Raw genomic sequence first — 25,702 nt, forward strand, 5'->3', positions numbered from 1 at the left:
TAGCAGTGTGTAGAATATAGAGTATAGTGACAGGGTTTTCAGTCTGTCCATGTAGGACATGTAGTTTAGGCCTTGTATCCTTTTAGTATGTTATCTCTGTGGGTGTTCTAGTTGTTGCATGTGTGGACAGTCTTGCATGTTTCTTGCAAGTCAACATATTGATAGCAAATTTCACATAGGGGATGAGGTAAGGAGAGCTACCATTTGCTTCTTCCTATAAAATGATTTTTTGTTAGATGTCAGTGTTCTACAATACTGTGGTACTTAATCAAGAAAGTGAAAGTTATGTACTTACCATAACAACTGATCTGTACTGCCTGCTTCTGTCCTCTTCAATGTATGGGTCTTTGGATCCAAATGGATCTGACTTTGGCCACACTTGGACTTTGGCTTCAAGGCTCAGGCTCTTTCCCTTACCCATAATCCCCTTCCCAGCACTGAAATACCTCAGATCAAGTTCACCCACTTCCTACTACATGAACAATGACACTTCCCACATACAGGAAAACATCCTAAAAATATAAAGAAGTACTCCTGAAATACAAATCATAGAGATAACATGACCAGGAATCTTGGTAGATTAGTGCTGTCACTACAGAACGAAAAGAAAAGAAATGAGTCCTGGAAGGGGATGGAGAGGGGGAAGTTGAGGAGGATGGAAGCAAACAACATAGCTCTATCATTATGGTAAGTTCATAACTTTCGTATCTGATACTGTCTCTTCCATCCATCCCCAATGGATGTGACATACTCCCCCACTATTACAAACCTTGGAAGGTATCATGGAAGGATATTGCTGAGAATGATTGAACCAAAGGATCCTCCAGACTTAGATTGCAAGTGCAGTTTGTAGTGAGATATGAATGTATGGACATTAGATCAGGTAGCTGTTGCACAAATGTCATCAGCTGGTACTTTTGAGAAAAAAGCTGCTGAAGTAGTGCTAAACCTAGTAGAGTGAGCCTTGGGATTGCCAGGCAGAGACAGTCCCTTTTCCTATACATAAAAAATATGCTAAGATAGCCATTATGAAAGAATTACTTTCAAAACTCTTTTACTCAATATTGCAGAGGAGAAGGATGCAAACAATTGGTCAGTCTTTCTAATATTCTTGGGGAAAGAAAACAGGCAAACTGATAGCTTGGTTCAGAGAAAATCCTTAGGTTACCTTTTGGGAGAAAAGAGGGACTGGAGGCTTCAACAATGCCTGAAGAAGTATGGTAATGTCTCGGAACAGGATGAGGTCCTTGAGAGAAGGCCAAAGGAGGAAACAGCTCCTTAAGAAGGCCTTAGACAATTTCAAAGATGCAAATGGAGTTTGATTTCCTCCTAAATGAAAACTGGAAATGGCTGCCAATTGGACAGTAACTGTAGAATAGCTAGCTCCATTAAAAAAGGTCAGCCAGAAAATTCAAAATAAGAGACAGGATCTGAGAAGGAGTCTATGTCCCTGCTGGATGACCAAATAGAAAATTTCTTCCTTGTATAATTTGGTGGTAGAAAGTCTCTGCAAGGAGATCAAAATATGTACAACCTGTGACAAACGCCTGAGCTGTCTAACCATCACAGAATCTACAGAAGCCATACAGTTAACATAAGGGCTTTGATGTTTGGGTGGACCATCCCAGATGGGTGAGAAGGAAGGTCTAGAGTCAGGTCCAGCACCCATGATGGGTGGATCAGATGAGACCTAAGAAATGGAAACCACCCCTACCAAGGCCAAAAGAGGGTAATAAGGATCACTGTCGCCTTGCTCCACATTGCTATCTGCAGAAATTGCAGTATGACAGGAGTGGGAAGATAAGCATAAAAGAGATAGGGTGCCAACTGTAGCCCAGAGCATCTATCAGGGACTCCCCTTCTTTAGAAATTAGGGCAAAGTAACTGCTGCATTTGGTACTGGAGGGGGTACAAACAGGTTACTGCAAGGTCAGCCCAGTGATTGAAAATTTGCTCCATTACTGATGGGATGTGACTCATGGCATTAACTTGTCTGCCAATACACTGGACTTTCCCAGAATGTGTGTTGTTATCAGAAAGTGGTGAGAAGACAATTCCCACTGCCAAACCCTCATGGCCTGTCAACATAATGGGTGAGGACATATTCCTTCTTCTTTGCTGATGTACTAAACCATCTGCATATTGCCTGTTTGGATGGTAATCACACCCATAAGGAGGGAATCCTGAAAGGCCTGCAACACTAGGAGGACTGCCCTTACCTCTAGGACACTGAAGTGAAGACTGGCCTCTGTGGAAGAACATGTGCCCTGGACCGTTTTTCTCAATAAATGTGTCCCACCCCAGTTAGCAAGCATCCAAGGTCGCTATGGTCTAGGGTGAAAGAAAACAAAAAGTCAACCCTGAAAAACTATCAGAGAGTCCAGCCAGCACTGATTATCTTTCCTGTAAACCTGAGTGAGGTACACAGGAAAGTTCATCGTTTGGGATCTGACTTACCACTGAACTGCAAGGATCCATTGTAACACTATCACATAAAATCTGGCTAGAGGGAATAAAGTGATAGAGGCTGCCATTGAGCCTGAAATGTAGAAAATGGACCTTGCTGGAGTGTTTTGACGGCAGACTACTCGTAACACTTGATGTCGAAGGGTATAAATCCATGATTCTGGTAATCTGATTATCTGCAGCTCAGTATCTAGATGGGCACCAATGAATGCTATCATTTGGACTGGCTGGAGTTTTGACTTTATGGGGCTGACAGTTATCCCTGACTGGGAACAAAGGTGGAGCAAGAAGTCCCTGGTTTTGTATAAGGGGATTCCTTATCAGCAGCAGCACAGGTAGAAAAGTCCTTGTCATTGTGTGAAAACACTAGAAATAAACAGATTTAGAATGAGCATCTTGGTTACAGATATTATGCCCACAAGAGATGCAAATTTTAAAGCCAGACAATTTATCTGACATTGTGGTGTTAAAAGAAGAAAAGAGCCAAAACATCAACAGAAAAAAAAAATAACACCAGTAGGAAAGCCTCACAACAGCAACACCACTTTCACTAGGGGAAAAAAAAACTATACAGGTGATAGACTATTTAAATAATCAAACCTAACAGCTATCTGAAGTTATGAGGGAAGAACAAGAAACAATACTAACTCTATATGCAGTACTAATGAAAAGTCTTTTTTTTACAATAGGGGGGGATAGAAAGTGAAAAACTACAGACACACAACCCTGAACAGTAAACAAGGGAATCAAACACTTATCTGAACCCAAAAGCCTTGCAAAAGATCTGCGTCCATAGCAATCAAATGGCAAACTCCTGAGGTAATTCAGTGTTAGGAGAAAAATTATGATAAGTGAAGGAGCTTGAGCCTGGGATTCAAACTCTAAAAGTGTCCAAAGCCAGATCCATTCAGATCTGAAGACCCTTACATTAAGGACGAGCAGAAGAGACAACATCAAATCATTTGATTTGGTAATATCATCATATTCTTTTGTATAACCATTAACATCCTGTCTGAATGTTTACTAAAGAATATGGGATTGTTAGAAAGATTAATGCCATTTCTTCAAAGTGGTACCCTTATCCTACTCCGATAAATTGAATGTGTCCTCAAATAAGACCATTATCATGCTCCAATAAATTGAATGTGCCCTCAAATAAGACCCTTATCATACTCCAATAAATGGAATGTGTCCTCAAATAAAAACTATAAATCAAGTAAGGGAGACTCCCCCCCCCCCCCACAGATCCCTTACATAATAATAAACACCACTAGGGATATATCAGCATCTGGAACATCTGGAAAGGGACACATTTTGAGAAATTACGTTTCCAATGAAAGTTCCATTCAGTGAAAGGATAGTCTGTGCTATTTAACACTTAATTGAAATTATGCTCTACAAGTTTTTTGATAAAAGTGTCTTTTGACAAAAGGACATGTTCCTGCTGCAAAAACATTGGCATCTAAAAGCCCTACCTTTTTACTTTTTGAATAACATTACGAACCTAGCATGTCTTTTGGTGTTCCAGGTGACCTCACTGATGAGTCATATGCACATTTCTAAGACATCTAAACCTAATCTGTTAGCTCAAGTGATAAAATATAGAAGCAGAGCAGGCAAAGCACAGTTGTGATAAAACCAAATATTTTAATATAATAACAAACTTTTAAGCAACATAAATAATATAGATAAAAGATGGACAAGCGCTTTCACACCACTCGTGAGGCATTAGAATTGCTCTTCTGAGTTTGTCTGCTATCACGTTGGATTTCCCTGAGATGTGCATTGCTATCAGAAAAGCTTGGGAGGAAGTCACCCACTGCCATACTCTCATAGCCTCTCGACAAAGGGGGTAAGATATGGTTCATCCTTGTTTGTTTATATACCATACAACTGACATGTTGTCTGTCTAGACTGCAATTGTTCCCAGTGGAAGACAGTGTTAAAATTCCTGCAATACCAGAAGCACCACTCTCATCTCTAGGACATTGATATGCAAATGGGCCTCGTAATCCTACCATGTGCCTTGGGCTGTCCTTCCCTGATAATGTCCCCACCACCCTATCTGGGAGCCATCCATGGTCACTGTGGCTAGAGGGGATGGGAGAATGAAAGGCTGACCTAAGGTCACATGACCTGAATGTAGCCACCAATGTAGGTCTCTTCTGCAAGATTCTGTTAGCATTATCTGGTGTGACATCGGAAGTTCCTGCATGGACTATTTATTGGGTGAACAGAAGCCACTGTAAGATTTTCATGTGCATCCGAGCTAGGGGGAATTATAGTGATTGCTGCTGCCATCGTACCTAACACTTTGAGAATTGTCCTTGCTTGAATTTTTGTTTTTGAGGAGAGGTCTAGAACCTGTGCTCGCAGGGTTTGTATCCTGTCTGGTCAACGTTTTACAATCATTGTAATCATGTTTAAGCTGTGCCTATAAAATGATATGTTGAGATGGCAATAATGCAGATTTTTCATAGTTTATTGTAATTCCTAGTTGAGAACAGGCATTCAAAGTGGTGTCTCTTGCTTATGAAAGTAGATGCTTGGTGGTGGTGGATAGGAGCCAGTCATGTAAATATGGAAACACTTGGAATCCTGAATGCCTCAGGTGAGGCGTAACTACTGCCATACATTTGGTGAACAGTCTGGGGGCTGTAGCGAGACCAAAAGGCAGAGCTCGGAATTGGTAATGACTGGCTCCCAGCCAAAAGCGCAGGTGACTCCTGTGCATCCTGGAGGTCTATAGAGCACATCCAATTATTTTTACCCAGAAAAGGGAGTATTGACTGCAGTGTAACCATCCAGAACTTTTCTTTTTTTTACAGATTTGTTTAGTCTGCTGAGATCCAGTATTGGTCTCCAGTCCCCTGTTTTCTTTTGAACCAAAAAGAATGTTAAGTAAGTCCCGGATCCTATCTGGTCTGTGGGGACTGCTTGGATGACTCTTTTTTCTAGCAACTTCTGAACTTCTACGGTTGCTTGTTTCCTGTAACTGGGTGGAACATCCAGAATCCTTTTCATTAGTGGGGGTGGCAAGGAAAGGGTAAAGGGTATAAAGTAACCTCTGTTTATGATCCTTTGTACCTACTTGTCTTTTTATTATTTTTATCCAGGCATCTGGGTACAAGGATAAGTGACCCCTGACTGCCTCCAAAGGGGGACAGATGGGCCTCCTTTCAAGAATGCTGAAAAGGCTTACCGAAAAATGATTCTCAGTTGTCTTGATTTTGCAGACCCCCCTGCCGCATGGCCAGCGTCTTCCATTATTACCTCCTCCTCTGCCCCTGGAGGAAGGTTCACCATGTGTGTCTTGAAAGACTCTCTGGGATCTTTGAAACCACATTTTTCCTCCCTTTTGACCCTTGTGATAGGATTGAGAAGGTGTAGAAAAACGGACTTCAACAGCAGAGAGAGTCTTTCCTTCCTGTTCACATCTGGTCAGTGTTCCTTTGACTTTAGACCCAAAACATGATGAACCATCGAAGGAGATATTAATGAACGAAGACTTGAAGGGTTCTGCAAAGGTACACATGCGCATCCAGGAATGTCTTCTAAGGGCAATTCCTGAACCCGCTGACCTACTCACTCCATCGACTGCATAACAGATGAGCTTCATGAATGAGTCAACTACTGAACTGAGGGTGGAGAGTTGAGAGGATACTTTATCTGATACTCCTGTAGCTACAGAACCCTGGAGAGTATCTCCAAGCTCCTTTAGGAGATCTCTCTGTAACCTGTTGAAGTGAGTGAGGTAATTCAGGGACCAAAGTGTAAAGGTCACTGAAGAGAACATGCACTTACCATATCTATCCATCATATGTGACTCTTTGGAGGATGGACAGATGTGGATGTTTCTGATAACTCCTTTTTGGTGGCTGCCACCACCATCATACCATCTATGGGAACACCTTTAGTGAGAAAATTCTTGTCTTCTGGGGATGTTATGAATTTATTTGGCCTCCTAGGGACAAGTTCCACTGTGTCCGGAGACTCCCATACCTTTCAACAAACTAATTCCATGAGCTCGTCGAAAGGCGGAGACACTCAAATGGTGGATGATTGAGAGCCAAAAGCCTTCAGGTAAAAGGACTCCTCGTCAGAAGGGTTGGTGGACTTCCAGCCACCTCTCTGCTTAAGGACTTCGAGAAGATGGGGCTGGAGTTGCTACAGATTGAAGTACTGGTGACCTTAGTGTAGGAGAAACTGGATGCAATGCAGGTGAGCGGCTCCTAACTTGCAACACCATCAGCCCCGAAACAGATGGAGCTGAGATGGAAGGTCGAACAAGTTCAATCAGCTCTGTAACTTTTGAAACTTTTTTAGAAGGTTCCGATCCATGAGAAGATGCAGAAGATGGTCTTTTTGAGCCCTTGCCTGATTTTTGTGAGGGGGATATGGACTTCTTTGTTGGGCTTTGACCCTGCTCTAAGGCTTCAGAAAAGATAGACTTAAGTAGGCCCTTAAGGATCAGCTTATTCCTTCTTTCATGAAGGACTCTTGAGCTGAAAGGAGTGGCAAATCAAACAAGACTCCTGTAAATGCAGTTCCCCCAAACAATAAACGCAATCAGTGTGTCCATCAGTAATGGACATTTTTTGAGAACACTTGGGGCACCTTTTAAACCCTGAAGGTTTGGTCTCTTTAGGCTGCTTCGACATCTTTGACACTATACAACACAACACACACCAAGAAAAAAGAGAAAAACCTGCCCTCTAATTTATTTATTTATTTATTTATTTATTTAGATTTGTTGACCGGGAGGTCCGACTGGACATAGGCCCATTTTCAGCAGAGGCCCATGGAGAAAAGCTCCACAGTTAAAATATACAGACAATAGTTACATTGGATTTACATAGCAATTAATCTGATCAACATAGCAATTAAAAATTACACACATAGTTACAGATGAAGAACATAGTACATCAGTAGACAACTAGAATCTTTATCATCTGCGAAGTACATAACAGACATTAACAATTGTTACAATAAGAAGTTCCTGCTGTATTGTAAGTAGTTAGGCTTATGAGCATCCAAGCTTGTTATAATCAAGGTAGTTAGTGGGGTGGAAAGAAAGGTAGTGGGTGGATGGGGTGGGTGATATTAGAGGGGGAGTTGCAAGGGTATAGCCGGCATGTTTTTAGGAGCGCTTTTAGTAAAGTTCTGAAGTGGGTACATGATGGTACAGAGGTAATTGTGGGTGGGAGGGAGTTCCATAATTTGGCTATGGCGCAAGAGAATAGTGCTTCTCCAGCAGAGTTATTGGCTTTAGTGACCTGTAAGTGATTTTTGTTGCTGGATCTTAGTGGTCTGGTGGTGCGTTAGGGTTGGAGTAGATTCTGGAGGGATGGGGACTTTTAGTGGATGGTTTACTAGTTTGTGGGCGAGTGCAAGTTGATACCATTGAAGGAGGTGAGGGAGTTCAAGCCAGCCTAGTTCAGCAAGTCGGAGACAGTGGTGACTACGGTAGGATACCCCTGTGGCAAATTCGGTGATTTTGTTGTAGCAGGTCTCAAGCTTGTTTAGATCGCATTGCCTTAGGTTGGTATATATTGGAGAGGCATAAAGTAGGGTGGAGATAACGTGGGAATTTGCTACTGAAATCTTTGCTTTGGTATGACGTTGCTTATTTCTGTATAACGCTCCTAGTTTTTTGTGGATTTTTTTTATGGTCATGGATATGTGAATGTCAAATTTTAGTTTATTGTCTATTTCCACACCAAGCAATTTGGTGTGTTCTGTTGGGTGTACAGTGGTGTTGTCTTTTGCTGTGATGTTAAAGTGATAGCTGTTTTGAGTATGTTTGGTGGGTTGGAAGATGAGTAGTTTAGTTTTGTTTGGGTTGAGTATTAACTGGGCATCAGATAACCAAGTTTCAACAGAGGAAAAGGCTTCCTGTGTGACTTTTTGCAGTTTGGGTAGGGACTGGGCTGAGCAGATGATGGTTGAGTCATCTGCGTATTGTATGAGTGTGCCATGTTTGGTGGCAGAGGCTAGATTACTGGTGAAAATAGAGAAGAGTAGGGGTCCAAGGATGGATCCTTGGGGAACCCCTATAGAGACAGGAAGTTGGGGAGATATGTCATTCTGCCATACAACAGATTGTTGGCAGTCAGACAGGTAACTCTGAAACCAGTTGGTGACTGATTGAGAGAAGGATAGGTTATTGAGGACAGAGATGAGTTGTTTGTGTGGGACCATGTTGAATGCTTTAGACAGGTCTAGGAAAGAAGCAGAGGAGAGATAGCCATTGTTTTTATGCTGAAGGATAGAGTATGGCAGTGGTGGGGTTATGGTTTGGTCAGAATCCATGTTGAGTATTGGAAAGGAGGTTGTTAGTAAAGAGGTAGTTTGAGACCTGAGAGTGAATGCATCTCTCTAGTATTTTGGAGAGTGGGAGACAATAGCTATAGTAACTGGTTAGTTCTGTGGAAGGGCCGCCTTTGTGGAGGGGAATTATATGTGATACTTTCCATAGTGTGGGAATGTAACTTTCTGACAGAGATCGGTTAATCAAGATGGATACTGGGTAGGCTAGAGCATCAGCTGCGATTTGTAGGTATTCACTTGGGAGGGTGTCTGCTGCTAATTTGGTGGGCTTAAGTTTAGTCTATATCAGTTCATCGAAATGGCAGAAGTTTGCACACCATATGTTCGAACATCTAACCTCGAAGTGCAAAACCATCGAAGGCTTAGAACAGCAACTTTTTTCCCAGGGAAAAAAATTGCTTTTCCAAGAAACACACACACAACACAAGCACACCAAAACAACAGCAATTCACACACATACACTTAAAATCCTACATCTAACCCTACACTAAACTGTACAAATACTACTATCTATCCACTTACCTTAACCTAAACCCTAACCCTAAGTTCCATCACTATCGCACACTCAACTGACCCGTGCCCTAACCCTAACTCACCTATCCCGCCCTAACCCTAAAGTCTGTCACTATCGCACACCCACCTCACCTGCGCCCTAACCCTAACTCACCTAACCTGCGCCCTAACCCTTACGTCCGCACAATCGCACACTTACCTGAATGCGACCCGTAACTTTCCACCACAGTGCTGAAAATCACAAAGCCACAGGGAAAGAATTTGGTGTTCTGTGGCTTCGCAATAATCAGTTTTCAAACTTCACAGTTCGAACATATTGTGTTCGAACTGCTGAAGTTTTGATGAACTGATAGGAACCCCATTCTTTCTGCATAGTTTTCTAAATAAACTACATACAAAATTACCACTGGAAGTTCTATAAATACAAACATCTAAAAACTTGTGGCTGTGCTGAAAAAAGGGTGTTGAACTATTCAGAAACTCAACAAAACTCAAAAGCTGAGCACAAGAACCCATCTACAATAAGACATCATCCACGACGTGTCTATAAAACCTAATATACTCAGAGAACTCATCGCCATCTAACATTTTAGTATTCTACTAGTGCACTAACACTAGGTTAGCATAACTATTGGTGCATGAGGTGTCCATGGCCACCCCCAACATTTGTAGGTAATATTTGCCATCAAACAGAAAAACATTATTTGAAAGAACCAACTCAGTGAACAGACATATCAGGTTGATCCTGCCTGGTGTAAACTCTGAGTTATTCACTATAAACTCCCTAACATAAAAAAGGCTGCCGTCATTGGGTATCAGCATAAAAAAGAAGTTATGTACTCACCATAAAGTTCCATGTGAGTTGTCTATCTCGTCTTCATTCTATAGTGATGGGTTCAGAATGGATCCTCGGTTACGACTTGGCCACTTACTAAAGCTCGAACTCTGAAACTAGCTTGTGGCTCCATCCCTATCCCATGATGCTGCAGTGCTTTCCTCAGATCTTGTTTGTTGGTAAATTTAAATTCTACTCTATAACTGTATATGGATATACATATATATATATATATATATATATATATATATATATATATATATATATAATCTACAAAGGTAGACAAGGAGCAAAGTATATCACTGAACTCTAAGACTTCCTTGAAGTGTGTGTGAAGTCTTGCCCATGTGGCTGCTTCACAAATGGTATGTATCGGCAATCTTGCTTTAAAGGCCTAAGAATTTGAGATGGATCTGGTAGAATGCACCCTTGCATTATTTGGCAACTGTTTGTCTGCTGACTGATAAAAAAATGAAATAAAATCAGACAACTATCTGGATAAAGTTGTCTTTGTTACTGCCAAACCTTTTTTGTTTTCAGAAAAAGAGACAAAACGTTGGTCTGATTTCCTACGTGTTTTTGTTCTATGGAAATAGAAGTATAGCTGCCTGTGAACATCAAGTTGGTGAAGCATGTATTCTGCCTTATTGCCATACTTAGGGAAGAATACTTGTAGTCTATTGACTGATTTAGATAAAAGTCCGAGCATACCTTTGGTAAAAAGGAAGGGTTTGTATGTAGTGACTCTATCATTATGAAAAACCATGTAGGGAGGTTTGATTGTTAAAGCTTGTAACTCTGACACTCTTCTTGCTGATGTGATTGCTACTAGAAAAAAATGTTTTCCAAGATAAAAATTTCAAGTCGCAAGATGATGCTTTTAAAGGGCGGTAGGATTATGCGAGAAAGAACAAAATTAAGATTCCACAGTGGCAAAGGTGGTCAAATTGGTGGTCTTAGCAAATTAGTTCCTCTCAGGAAAGCTTTTAAGAGTTTATGAGACATGATGTTTATACCTTCATTCCCAATATGAAAATTGGATATTGCTGCCAGCTGGACCAGTATAGTTGCTGCAGCAGCTCCCTCATTAAAAAGCTTAGCTAGGAATTCTAAAATGAAAGCTAGGGGTGCTGAAAGGGGTCAGTGAAGCCCAGATTGAGAATCTTTTCCATTTGCTTTGATATAGTTTCCTCATAGAAATCTTATGAGAAGAAATGAGTATGTGGCGAACCTCTCGGGTAAAGTTGTACAGCCTGGCTATATTGGGAATTAGAGCAGCCATGCTGTTAATGTTAGAGAGTGAAGAGATGGATGGAAGTTCCCCGATCCGATAGGTGTGTCAGAAAGTCTGGCACTGGGTCCAGAATCCATGGTTCTTCCAGGAGATGAGGCTTCAGGATGGGGAACTATATTTGATGAGGCCAGAATGGGGCGATTAGAATTAAGGTCCTTCCTAGACTGCTGGCTTTCTGAAGAACATGGGGTATTAGAGGAAAGGGGGGAAATGCCTAAGGGAGTCCTGGGGGCTGATCAGGGCAAAGTAGCTGCTGCTTTTTGCATTTGTGGCTGTGGTGAATAGGTCACAGCAAGGCTGACCCCATCTGTGGAATATCCCTTCTGCTACTTCTTTCTTCAGGGATCACTCATGTAGCATCAGAATGGCTCTGCTTAGTTTGTCTGCTATCATGTTGGATTTCCCCGGGATGTGCGTTGCTATCAGAAAATGCTGGGAGGACATCGCCCACTGCCATATTCTCAGGGCCTCTCGACAGAGTGGGTAAGATCTGGTTCCTCCTTGTTTTTTATGTACCACACTACTGACATATTGTCTGTTTGTATTGCAATTGTACCAATCAGAAGAGAGTCCTGGAATGCTTGCAAAACCATGAGCATTGCTCTCATCTCGAGTACATTGATGTGCAAATCAGCCTTGTGGTCCTGCCAAGTGCCTTGGGCTGTTCTTCCCTGATAATGCCCCCCACCCTATCTGGGAAGTGTCCGTGGTCACTGTAGCTAATGGAATGGGGGAACAATGGGTTGGCCCATCATTACTTGATCTGAATGAAGGCACTAACGAAGATCTTTCTTGCAGGCTTCTCTCAGAGTTATCAAATGGGACATTGGTAGCTGTCGCATGAACCACTGAGTGAACAACATCCATTGGAGGATTTTCATGTTTAATCTCGCTGGGGGAATCATCATTATTGCTGCTGACATAGTGCCTAATACTTTTAGGACTGTCCTCGCTTGTACTTTGGACTTGAAGAGGAGGTCCCGGATCTGGAGACAAAGAGTTTGGACCCTTTCTGGAGGCAACCTGACCATCATGCTTGTTGTGTTTATTTCTGTGCCTATAAAGTTGATATGTTGTGATGGCAATAAGGCAGGTTTTTTGTAATTCACTGAACTGCCAATCTGGGCACATAGTTTCAAGGTATTTTCCCTCGCTTGAATAAGTAGGTGCTTGGTGGTGGCGGTTAGGAGCCAGTCATCTAGATATGGAAAGGCCCGGAATCCCTGATGCCTCAGGTGAACCATGACTACTGGCATGCATTTCGTGAACACTCTGGGGGCTGTAGTGAGACCAAAGGGCAGAGCTCAGAATTAGTAAATGACTGGCTCCCAGCTGAAAGCGCAGGTACCTCCTGGATGGCCTGTCCATTTTGATGTGGTAGTACACATCCTGGAGTTCTATTGAACACATCCAGTTGTCTTTCCCTAAAAAGGGAAGTATTGACTGCAACATGACTATCTAGAACTTTGTCTCCTTTACTGACTTGTTTAGTCTGCTGAGATCCAATATGGGTCTCCAGTTCCCAGTTTTCTTTGGAACTAAAAAGAATCTTGAGTAAATTCCGGATCCTATCTAGTCTGTGGGGACTGATTGTATGGCTCTTTTTTCTAGCAACTTTTGAATTTCTATAGTTTCTTGTTCCCTGTAAATGGGTGGAATGTCCGGGATTTCTTTTGAGTTTGTAAAGGTGGCACTGAAAAGGGGATTGCGTATCCTCTGGATATAATGCTTTGTACCCATTTGTCTGTTGCTATGCTTAGCCAGGCTTGTGGATATAAAGAAAGATGACCCCCAACTGCCTCCAGAGATGAACAGATAGGCGTCCTTTCAGGAGCACTGAAAGGGTTTACTGAAGTAAGAACTGCGGTCACCCTGGTTCTGTGGACCCCATCTGCTACATGGGTGGCGTCTTCCATTATTACCTCCTCCTTTGCCCCTGGAAGAAGGTTGGAATTTTCGGAATTAAATTTTCCCTGCCTTTTGGCCCTTGGGATAGGGTCTAGAAGGTGTGGAAAAATGGACTCCTATGACAGCGATGGTCTTTCCTTCTTGTTCACATTGGGTAAATGCTTCTTTTACTTTAGGTCCAAACAAGGATGAGCAATCAAATGGGGTGTTGACAAAGGATGACTTGAAGGGCTCGACAAAATTATGCAAGCACATTCAGGAATGTCTCCTAAGGGCAATTCTGGAACCCGCTGACCTGCTCACTCCACTGGCTGCATAAGATACGAGCCTCATGGACAAGTTGACCACTGAATTTAGGGTGGCAAGCTGGGAGGATACCATGTCTGCTACCCCTGCAGCTACTGTACCCTGTAGAGTATCTCCTAGCTCTTTCAGGAGATCTCTCTGAAGTCTCGTAAAATGTATGAGGTAGTTCAGGGAACTAAGGGTGAAAGCCACTGAGGAAAAAATGCACTTTCCGTATCTGTCCATGGTCCTTGACTCCTTATTTTGGGGATGAACAGATGTATAAGTCTCAGATAATTCTTTCTTTGTGGCCACCACCAATACCATAGCATCTACAGGTACCCCTTTAGTTAAAAGGTTTTGTTATCAGGCACAGTGATAAATTTGTTTGGCCTCTGAGTGACAGGTTCCACTGTATCTGGAGAATCCCACACCTTTCGATTCACTAATTCCATCAGTTCATCAAAAGGTGGAGACACCCAGGTGGCTGAAGGTTGAAACCCAAAAGCCTTTGGATACATGGACTTCTCATCAGAAAGGGTAATGGGTTTCCAGCCACCACTCTGTCTAAGGATTTCCAAGATGTCTGCAAAGGATACATCTTCAGAGGGTGACCGTGAGGACCCTTCTGACTCCTCGAGGTCTGTGTCCAATGTAATAGACTCATCCAGGAAGTCTATATGCTTCCTCTTGCATGTTTTCTTCCAGGGAACCTCTTTGGTGGTGCATTCTGGAGAGATTTCAGAAGAAAGGGTCTCATCCAATGGGGTTTCTGAGGCTCAGGGTCTCTGTGCTGTTGGGTAACTGCCTGTGCAGGGACAGATACCGATGCTTTCTGAGATGGAATGCTTGGTTCCGACAGTACATATGACATCAGTGGGGACAGAGCTCTCCTCATGGCTGCAAAGGCCCCCCTCCCATGGCCCATGACAATCTCAGGCTCTGAGGAATCTGATGATCCCTCCGGTACCATGGGGTTGGCTCCAAAGCCAAGGAATAGGAGCCGAGCTCACTTGAGCTGAGGCTCCAAGGGGTAGAGATGGGGCCAAAAGAGTCTCGGTCTGACTGCCCCCCCCCCCGGATCTGACCAGTGAGTGTTGGCTCCTAGATACCTTGCAGGGCTCCAGGGTAGTCAGAGCGATCGAAATCTAAGAATCTTCAGAAGATCTCAGTTTCATAGGTTTTATCACTGTTGGTGCCAAGCTTTCTGGCTTTGAAACTCGGACTAGAGTCGAAGGAGGAATGGAACTTACAGGGACAGTCGGCTCAGAGTTCACCTGAGTCAGTGCTGACAACAATTTAGCAAGTGCCGATGTCTGCAGTAATCTCTGCAGCATGCGATCCACATCGAATTCTGATAAGCTCCTGGAGGATCTGGAAGATGGAGCCGATGCCACTGATTGCAGCAGAGGAGACCTAAGAGTCGAGAAAAAAGGCTCCAATGCAGATGAGTGGCTCCAGACTGTATAGACCGTTGGTTCTGACACACATGGAACTGAAATGGTAGGTCTGTCTTGGTCAGATTTTTTTTAGAGGTTGTCGAATACATCTTGGGCTGTTTTGTCAATGGTTCCGATGATGTAGAAGAAGAAGAAGGAGATGAACTCTTTGCATGAGGTTTGGGAGAACTTTGAGCCTTGTCCAAGGCTTCCTCAAAAAAGGATTTAATTAAGCTTCTCAAAATCAACTTATTCTTACGCTCTTGTAAGACCCTAGAGCTAAAAGAATGACATGTAGAGCATGTTTCCTGCATATGGATTGCCCCTAAACAATAAACGCAGCCTGATGGACATTCTTTGGGAACACTTAGGACATTTTTTGAAACCAGATGGTTTCACCTCTTTTTGCTTTGACATTGCTAATAACACTTCTACACACACACACACACACACACACACACACACACACACACACACACACACACACACACAGTAAAGACAACCTTTAACTTAAACGGGAGCCAACAGAAAGGAAGGCTTTCTAACTTAAACAAGCCTTAAAGCAAAATCAAAAGGTCACACACACTCAACACTTCAGGTAACCTTAAAATTATTGGTAACTAGAAGCTAGATATGAGAACCAAATTAAATGTGTATACGTATATATATATATATATATATATATATATATATATATATATATATATGTGTTTGTGTATGTATACTAAACTACTAAGCTAACACAGCTCTATACTAAACACACTGCAAGCCAATAAACAGGGAGTAGGGATATGAGGGTTAAGTACAAACGACCCTCAAAAAGAACACATGAAAGAACACAATTTAGAGTAATATATCTTAAACAACTACCAAAATGATTTAACTAATGGCTTATCTATCAAAATAAAGGGCTAAACAAGATAGCCTGAAAAAGACACACTAACTATCTAATAAGCAACTAACAACTATTTTAATAATATTTAAAGACACTAAGCACACTATATAAATAGGAAAAAACTGAAAATTTAGTTTAAAGATGAAAAAACTATTTTCTACTCAGCCTGAGCTAGTTGTAGATCTGATATGTTTCAGCAGCAAACAAGATCTCAGGGATGCACTGCAGCATCATGGGATAGGGATGGAGCATTGAGCTAGTTTCAGATCTCAAGCTTTAGTAAGCGGCCGAGTCGGAACCAAGGATCAGTTCCGAACCCATCAGTATAGAATAAAGATGAGACAGGACAACTTCACATCAATAATTTCACATCTAATGTTACTAAAATCACATCTAGAGAAGATTACATTTCTTCACAACCTTCATGAAATGATGACAAAAATTGTTTAGTGTATTTATGAACCATTATAGCCTTCTCAAGCACTGGTTTAATCATATTTTAAACATAAATAGAAAGGGCTTCTGTAAGCCAACCCCCACCTGATACAATTGGTCTCATCAATGATACCCTAGGATGTTTGTGTACCTTAGAAAGTCCACAAAGTACTGGTATCACCGAATGTTCAACCATTAAATAGTCATACAAGTCTTCAGTAATATATCTGCTCATCACTGAGTCATAGAGCTCATCATATAATTTAGTTATAATCACATCTACATCCTTCTTACTAATCACAGAATATGTGCAAGAATCTGCCAAGAGTCTGTGCATAATGTCAATATAAAAGTCATGGTCCATGAGGACTACGGCCCCACCTTTGTCCGCTGGATTGATCATCAAGTTACTCATCTGTTGTAACTCACTCAATGCTAAAAACTCATCTCTGATTAAATTATGAAACTTATTCACCTTTCTATTGGAACCATTGAATAAATAGACTAAGCCCGATTCATATACCTTCATAAAAGCCTCTAAAAGAGGATGCAATGAGGGTATGAATGTGCTAGGTTTCTTAAATGCATTCCTTCCCAATTCACCTGGAAACATTAGTTTCATTATCACGTTCATTGTGAAAGATTTCAAATCAAGCACAATATCACAAAAATCCGAAATTCTAGTCAGTATAAATGACAGGCCCTTCTCCAACAGGGATATCTGTTGTGGTGTCATTTCGAAGGATGAAATATTCCATTCTAATGAGTTTTTACTGGATCTCACATCTGCTTGAAGCTGGGTGCTAGTGATTGTTCTGATGTTGGCTTCCATCTCTTTCTTCCTGTGCTCTGGGATCTCAATTTGATTATAGGTTCCCTGATCAATAAAGATGGGGAAGTAAAAACCGCCAGGGAGCCAGGAAGCATGGTGGATGTTGATTTCCTATGCACATCTGCTCCAAGTACCAATGGTATAGCATTATTATTAGCTGCAATGGCGAAGTAGAATGTGCGGTCGTGTCACTAACAGGCATGGCACTGGTGGTCAAGGCATCCATTTTGATGAATACATCACATGTGGCTGAGGTGGATCCATCCCCCTCACCTGTTACCACCTTGATAATGCTGTCATAGAACTGGCCACTGGCTTAGGCCACAAAAAGACATTGCCACTATGAAAGTCAGATAAATCCCTTTGCAACATCTTCTTTTTCTGCATAATAAGCCTATTCTCACAAAGGGAAAGGCTTTTCCTAAGTTCATCTAAAGCAGCATGAAAGATATCAAAAGAAAACTTATCCTGCAACTATTGAAACAACATGCTGACATCCTTCAACAGTATATCCTCTGTGTGTCTAAAGAAATCTATATGGCTCATACTCAGATCCAAGTTTAACTTCTGCCATCTTGCTAAAAGTTCTGGATAAAGGATTCTGTCAGCTGCAGAACTAAGTTTCTCTATTTTATTTTTGGTATCTCCATAAGAAGAAGAAAATGCACTGTCTATCATATTTAAAGAGGAAGCATTCATAAAGCATCATGTATGAGAAATAACTGGCTAACATTATGAAGATGGTCTGAAGATATAAAAACTCTCTCCAGGCTTATTTATTATTCTCATTTACTTGATGGGCGGTAATCTAGCTAACAGAATTCTTATGTTCGGAAACTTATTTATATTAAGAGCAATCGCAGCAATGTCTGCTCTTAAATTACTGAATCAATCAAACTATCAGAGTATCTAGGTACAATGAATTTTCTGGGATTACACATAATAATGTTTCACAGAAGATGTGGGTTTCTTGGAGAGCCAGTCAAAACTTCTTCCATCAAGTTGATAGTTTTGGAAAATGTGGCATCTTCTGAAGGAAGCCAAAAGGTTGCAATGAGACATCACTACTGTCTGAATCTGGACCTTAAGGCAAATATGTCTGACTCAAAGAATTTCCACCTTCTCTTCTCAAGAGAGCAGAGTGGGTGACCTATTTTCTGCCCATTGATCTTCTTATGGTATTGTTGATCTCATTGAAGGTGGCTCCACAGCAGATGAACATTATAATGTATTAATGCATCTTAAAGAGAATACATGGTATCCATACTTTATCTTCTTGGGAAACACTAAAATACTCACTGATGAAGTTGTTATAATTCAGCATGTGCATCTGTGGAAGAGTAAGCATTGTATCAAAGGCACTGATTCAGGAGATAATGATTTCAGGCCCTTTGAAGATTACAGTATGGATGGTCATCTTGGAGTTTCATCTAATAAGCATATTCCTGCTTAAATATGAATGGTTCCAGCAAGTGAGGAACAAGTTTTCCGTGGCTCTGGTGGAAGTATCTGCACTGGTGTTGGCTATCTTATTTCGCAAGCTTCTTGAACCAACTATCTTATGAGACCTTGACAAGGAAGTTGTCAAAGGTGTTTAATCAGTGGAACTTAAAGAGGGCCAGCTTTGGAGTTTTCCATCATTGCCTGTTTTTCTTTTTTTTTAGGAACTTTTCCTTTTGTCTTCCATAACTGAATAACCAGTAAAAGAAGCTTTCCTATATGGGTTCCATCTTTTTATGTAATGGCAAACGTTGTTTGAGTTTGTGTAGCTTTCTGTAATTAAGAGAAGACTGTAAAAATATTAAAACACCTGCATTTTGTAGCCCAATTAATGTTTTTGCCACATTTACAGCTACAGTAAATATAGTCTGCCTCTGTACAGAATAATCATAAAAGGTGAATAGCTTCAGTGTAATTTCTCTACGACAAGCACAAAATTATTAACAGATGCAAGGCAGAGAAGACACTGTAAACCCAGCAAATACTGTTAATGGCACACCCATAACATTTAAGAAACAATGGTTTTAAAGCAGTATGAAGAAATGAACTGAGTGTAGGTTTCCACTTCTTATATTGAGACCACACACACTTAGACATCACTAACATCACTGGTATGAGGACAGCATTGACTTAAGCAGGGGAAAATCTGGCAACTATGAAAAAAACTAACACAATGAATTCAAGTTTGCTGGTAAGTCTCCCAAGTGCTATAATTTACTATTATAGTGACCACTGACCTTTCTTTAAATAATATACAGCAGATGTATATTACTTCTGATGTTGTCTAATTTTAATTTTCTTAACTTAAGCCTTGTCTATTTTCAAAAATGTTTAGTCTTAAGCCAGGAAAATTTAACTTTTTTTTATAACAGTAAACAGCAAACACATTTGGAAGATACTTGCATGCTTTCCTGCTACACAAGTATAATATGACTTTCTATTTGGTTCTCTGAACATCTGCTGCATAAGTACAAAATCTAAATGAATTAGCTTATTTTCAGCTAATGATCACTCATCCTTCATTATTCCCAGACTAACTATTTTTACGGATTCATTACTGGAAACAGAAATGTAAAAAATGCAGCTGAAACAATAAATAACACACATAAACATTATTAAGCATTATATAAGCACTTGCAATGGTTCAATATGCTTAGAATCACTTATCAAAACTGGATCTTTGACACAGACTCCAAGCTTCTGTCTACCATGAAAAGGTGTCTTACAGATAGATGGGCAGCCCTATGGTTGCAAGGCATGGGTTTTGAATCAAATGTCCATATAATATCTTTGTGTAGTTAGCAAGTCATCCAAACATGCATGCATGGCTTTTTTCTGTGTAACCCTTTTTCTTCCACTTCCCAAGGAATGATGGCTCAGTGTTATTGTCAATGCATTCTGCATTTGCATTTGCTCTTGGGGCCTGGACTCAAAAGGATGAATGTATATAGATAATTTTACTTCTGATTTTACAAAAGAATAAATAAAAAGAAAAACAATAAAATGAAAAATTCACGCTTATGGAAAACTGCTCCCCCTTATGGTACATACAATGCCAAAACATGGATACTCACATGGAATGGGAGACTTTTCTACACTGCCTTGTACCAGAAATGCCACAAGTTGTGGAAATTGAAACAAGGATCAACATAAGCTCCACATCTGCCATGATATGGGCACAAGTGGGTAACCCAATGGCGTGGAAAAAAAACCATAAAATCTAGGCAGTGGCTTTACCCAACCTATCAAATTCTTTCTTTGTGAATGTTGATGGCATTTTCAGCATGAACAGCAAGAATATATTTAGAAGTCATAAACAATAAAAAATGTTCTACTGTGGGGTTTGCAAGGCTTTTCCGATAATAGCTAAAATTGATTCTAGAAGGAAAACAATTCACTTGTATTGGAATACTTATGTTTCACCAATTCTCTCTCTGTCTCTCTCTTTCTTACCAATAGGTATGCTTACCCTGGATTCATAGTTATGAAGACGCCACAAGACATATTGATACGAACTTCTCTACCTTCAAACATAAATCTGTTAAAAATAAGAACATGCATATTGTATTTTCGTTGAAATGAACACTCAATAGGACAAACAAAACATTGTAATAGGTTTCCATTTTATGAATATATGAATCAGCAGAATTATGGCAACCTTATTTTACTTTTTAGTTACTCTACAGTGCACAGTGCCATCTTTTTAAAAGCTGAATTCATTGTCTGCATACTGTGTTATATTTTGTGGATAATACATTCTGTAAATGGTTTCATGCAAATTTACACTATTACTTTAGAATTTTCCTATGGAGAGATATTATGAAACTAATTTTAAATGGTATACATGATGTTCTGGAATGCAAACCATTATAGTTCAGTATTACTATAACACATCCTTCACAATACAGAACAAAATTAAGCTGTCGAAAGGGCAGTACTTTATTTTATTTGAAAGATAATATTTGTTTTACCTGCATGAACACTTTTTGTATTTAGATTTTGACTGTGTCAGTGTTTTTCTGACACAGTACTACATATTTTAATTCATCAATTTCTTGGTAACTCTCACAATCTGATTCAGGGTCACAAAGGAATTGCAGTCTATCCCTGCAAGTGGTTGTAAGGCAGAGAAACTAATCATTCATGAGGGACAAGCTCATTACAGCATGAATACACATGCACACGCGTGCACGTGCTCACACATTCACACACACATGCACACACGCATGCACGCACACACGCATACACACACACACACACACACACACACACACACACACACACACACACACACACACACACACACACACACACACACACACACACACACACACACACACACCGGCTCATTACAGGATAAATATGTGCATGCACACACACACATATACGCACACTTATTTCACACACAGCAAGCACACTTAAAGGCAAATTGTAGTATCACCAATTCACTTAAAGTATGTCTTGGAGATGTGGGAAGAAAACAGTACCTGACAAAAACACTGCAGACACTAAGAGGAGGTGTAGATTTTGCATAAAAGGTACCTCAGCTGGGAACTAAAACAGAGTAGGCAGCAATGTAAACAGTAGAAAACAGTATACCCAAAGTCACGTAATCTATTCACCTATTTAGGTAACTTTTCTCTCTTTCTTCCTTTCCTCTAGCTTAATTTACTTGCTCTTTCGTAAAAATGACCAAAACAAAAGAAGATCCCAATATTACAGATGTAAGTGGCTCTTACTAGGAAAGAGAAGATCATTTTGGAAGGAAGCTATGTGGTAGAATGACAAATGATGGGGAAATTTCAGGAACAGCTACAGAAAGACTGCAGCCTAGAAACTTCTTTCTTCTTTTTTCAGCTTTTCCCAGTTTGGGGTCGCCACAGCGAATTACCTGTCCGCTCATGATTGGCAGTGGAGTTTTACGGTGTCGAGTTGCCAGCCCGGCACCCAACCTTCCACAGAAGGCACACACATGCACACACTCACACCTAGGGCCAATTTAGAGAGTCCAATCCACCTACAGCATGACTATCTGATGTGGGAGGAAACCGAAGCACCCGGAGGAAACCCACGCAACCACAGGGAGGACATGCAGACTCCACACAGAAGGCACCCCAGCCAAGGAACGAACCAGAGAACCTTTTGCTGTGAGTCGACTGCAGCCTAGAAACTATTTATCTTATTTATCTGGTTACGTATTGTAACTGGCTTATTTGCCAAGTAGAACTGGATTGCCTGATTCAGAACTCTCTGTTCTCCTTATTTCAGCATTCTCCTTACAGCTGGGGTATACCTTGGATGAGTCCCTTCTCTGGGTGAGTTCTCTTTTCCCAGCAAGTAAAGCCCATTGGCTACTAGGCTGGGACCAAACAGAGGAACAGAAGCAAAAGAAACTGTCATACTTATATTGACTAGTAAAATGGCAGACTTGTGCTGATCTTACTCCCATATGGACATTCTTCTGACACAACAAGAGATGGCTGGCAATAGGATGTTGAGCAGGAGGCAACTCCATCTGTGCTGTGACATGTTCCTCTAAGCCCCAGATCAAGAGTCTGCCTCGGAGATTGCTGCTCATTTCATCTCATTGTCTTGACTGGGAGTTGAACAAGGCATGCTCAGAACATATATCCATACCCTTCCTGAGAGAGGACAGTAGATATATTGATATACTCTTGTCATTTGTTTTCACACTCCCCCCCCCCCCACACACACACACATACACACACACACACACACACACAGACACACACTGTATTGGTTCATTCAGTGCACAGGCTGCTGTTCCAGGTCTTTGTCACATTATAACATGCAATCATCTATATCATCTGTAATTATTTATTTACTGAAATAAGTTTTTTAACCAGTACAGACTAATTGTACATAGCCCATTTTCAGTAAAGGCCAAGCTGAAAAAGTTCCATTAAATTACAAAACGTTTCACTCCATTACAAAATGTATGCTATAACAAATAATACTGATTTTTTACTATTACATTTCCACATGTACAGTGAAGCTGAAAATGCATGCATATAAAATTTAAGTCATGTGACATTAAAATACTTGCTATAATTAGAACAATACAGAGAACAAAAGTGCAAGATGAATAGTTTCACATAACTGAGACAGAAACATGAATACAAGAGTTAAGACATTTTATATTAGCATATTACCCAAGCTTTGAATAATATACAGCTACACAAATCTCACATCTGAGAAGGTATATAGTGTATAGTGAATATGGTAATTCAGTCATAGTCATGTTTCACGCTTAGCTACCATGATGACTTAAGAAACAGTTCTGAAACAATAAGAAAGTGCATGTCATCATCACTACATCTGGGAATGCATTAAGATAATAACTATACATTGCAGATAAGGGAACAGCAATATTAATGAAGATGTTGATGGAATTAATTATAATACATATAAGGTGTGCATTCATATTAAAATATGAACTATTAAGAAAGGCACACAGGATAGGTAAATGACATTCAAACAGAAAAATAGAATGGTGATATTTCTTTAACCAGGATGCCTGTTTATGCCTTACTTTTGAAAGACAATAACAAAAATAGAAGTATCTCCCTTATTTTTTAAGCATATACAGTATTCACTTACCTCACTACATTGCTGTCTTTTGCTGCCTTTATTGTGTGAAGTTGTGAAGCAATCACTGAAAGAACCTCCACATCAATCCGATTAAACTCATCAAAGCAACACCACGCTCCAGACTGTGCCATGCCTGAGAAAAATTTGCCCATCATCTAAAAATGGGACAGACAATAGGACTGAGCCTATTATATCTTAATGATTCAAACTAGAAAAACTAGAAAACGCAAATGAAAAAAGGTGTTTTAAATAAAATAAATACTGATTTACTCATAATAACCATCTTTACATAAGAGTTATAGCTGGTTTTACAAACCTAAAAATGCAAAGAAGCATGATATGGCTTGTTACTAACTTCAGACTTTGGCAGCAAACACATTACATAAGAATTAAGCTTATTGCAGATAATTGTTTTATTAAGAGTGTGTATATTTTTTACTAAAAACAACTGACCTAAACATCAATGCATAAAACACTGATGAAAATTCAAAACTTTTGTATTGTTCAACTTAGTATGTAGATTTGGTCCAGTTTAGTATCAAGCATTCTAAACATCACAGTCATGAAATTAAAATATCTACATATGTAGAATTTAAAATATCTACATATGCTATACTCCTTAACTACAATTAAAATGTCTAATCCCAACAGAAAAAATATATATTCCACTAATTATTATTACTGGGTAGGTATGATAATTAAGTCGTTTTTTTTTTAAATGTACTGTCCTCTGCCTCTTTTAACTCTTTCCATTTTTTGGATATTATAGCAACATAATGACACCTTACCTTTTTCAGATATGCATTGTTCCATGCTTTAAACACCTAGTAAATGAAACATAGTGTTTGAAAGCTGGGGTAGGGGCTTACTAGCTGCATATGTGACTGAATTCCAAGATTCATACCAAAGCATTGTGATCACTGTATGAACATACTACATGAAAATAAGCTGCAAAATAAAACACCATACCGTATTTGGTTATAGTTTTGAATACAATGCTTTGGAAAGATTGTGCCTAAGCTATCTGATTAAAGTGTGGATCTCAGTCATTAGTAGTACAGTCAGAAAATCACACACCCCATTCTCTGATTCCTAAAGTCTTCATATGATCTGAGCTCACCTGTGACAAAAAGACACAGTTTCTCCCATCTAAACTGTCCCATATCAATCAGTTCATGGCAAAATTCTGTGCAGTTATTGGTTACTAGATCACAGCTACTCCAGTGTAGTTTTCATTAGACTAACAGGTTAACATCACTCCTGCCATTCATTACAAGATGTCCTGCACACCCCATGTGGAGTCAAACCCCACCCCACCCTTGACCTTACACAGAACAACTCTGTTGTAGATCAGTGTGCATATCTCTTTAACAAATCTCTTGTGGGCATGTACTAAGTGTATTGATTACTGAGCATGTGCAGGGACAGTGCCATTTTGTGTTTAGATATTGAAGTGTAAGCATGCATGTGTGTAAATTCTATCTGTTAATCAGATCGTTTACAGTTACTGAAGCTGCTATCCATCTTGATGTGTTTCTATGTAATAAAGTATCTTAAAAAAACTATCCCACCTGCTTGTCTTCTATGGATCAGGGGACGAGCGACATCTGTGATTGCCATACTTGGGATTAAAGGGAATATGCTACATTTTGGCTATCTTAGACTTAGCAGATTCAAGTCTGTGCTTTTCCTCGTTCAGCTTTTTTATTTCAGGACTCGCACTAATTAGTTTCAGAGTATCAAATGGTTGTCATTGTATTTATAATATTTATTCAATACATTGCTGTTATATATATATGTTACTACAGTTATTATTCTACAATGATTATTTAACTATTTGTACCACTGACTTTATACA

This window comes from Protopterus annectens, chromosome 1.part2 (assembly GCF_019279795.1).
Source record: "Protopterus annectens isolate FY-2018-M chromosome 1.part2, PAN1.0, whole genome shotgun sequence".
Lineage (NCBI taxonomy): Eukaryota > Metazoa > Chordata > Ceratodontiformes > Protopteridae > Protopterus > Protopterus annectens.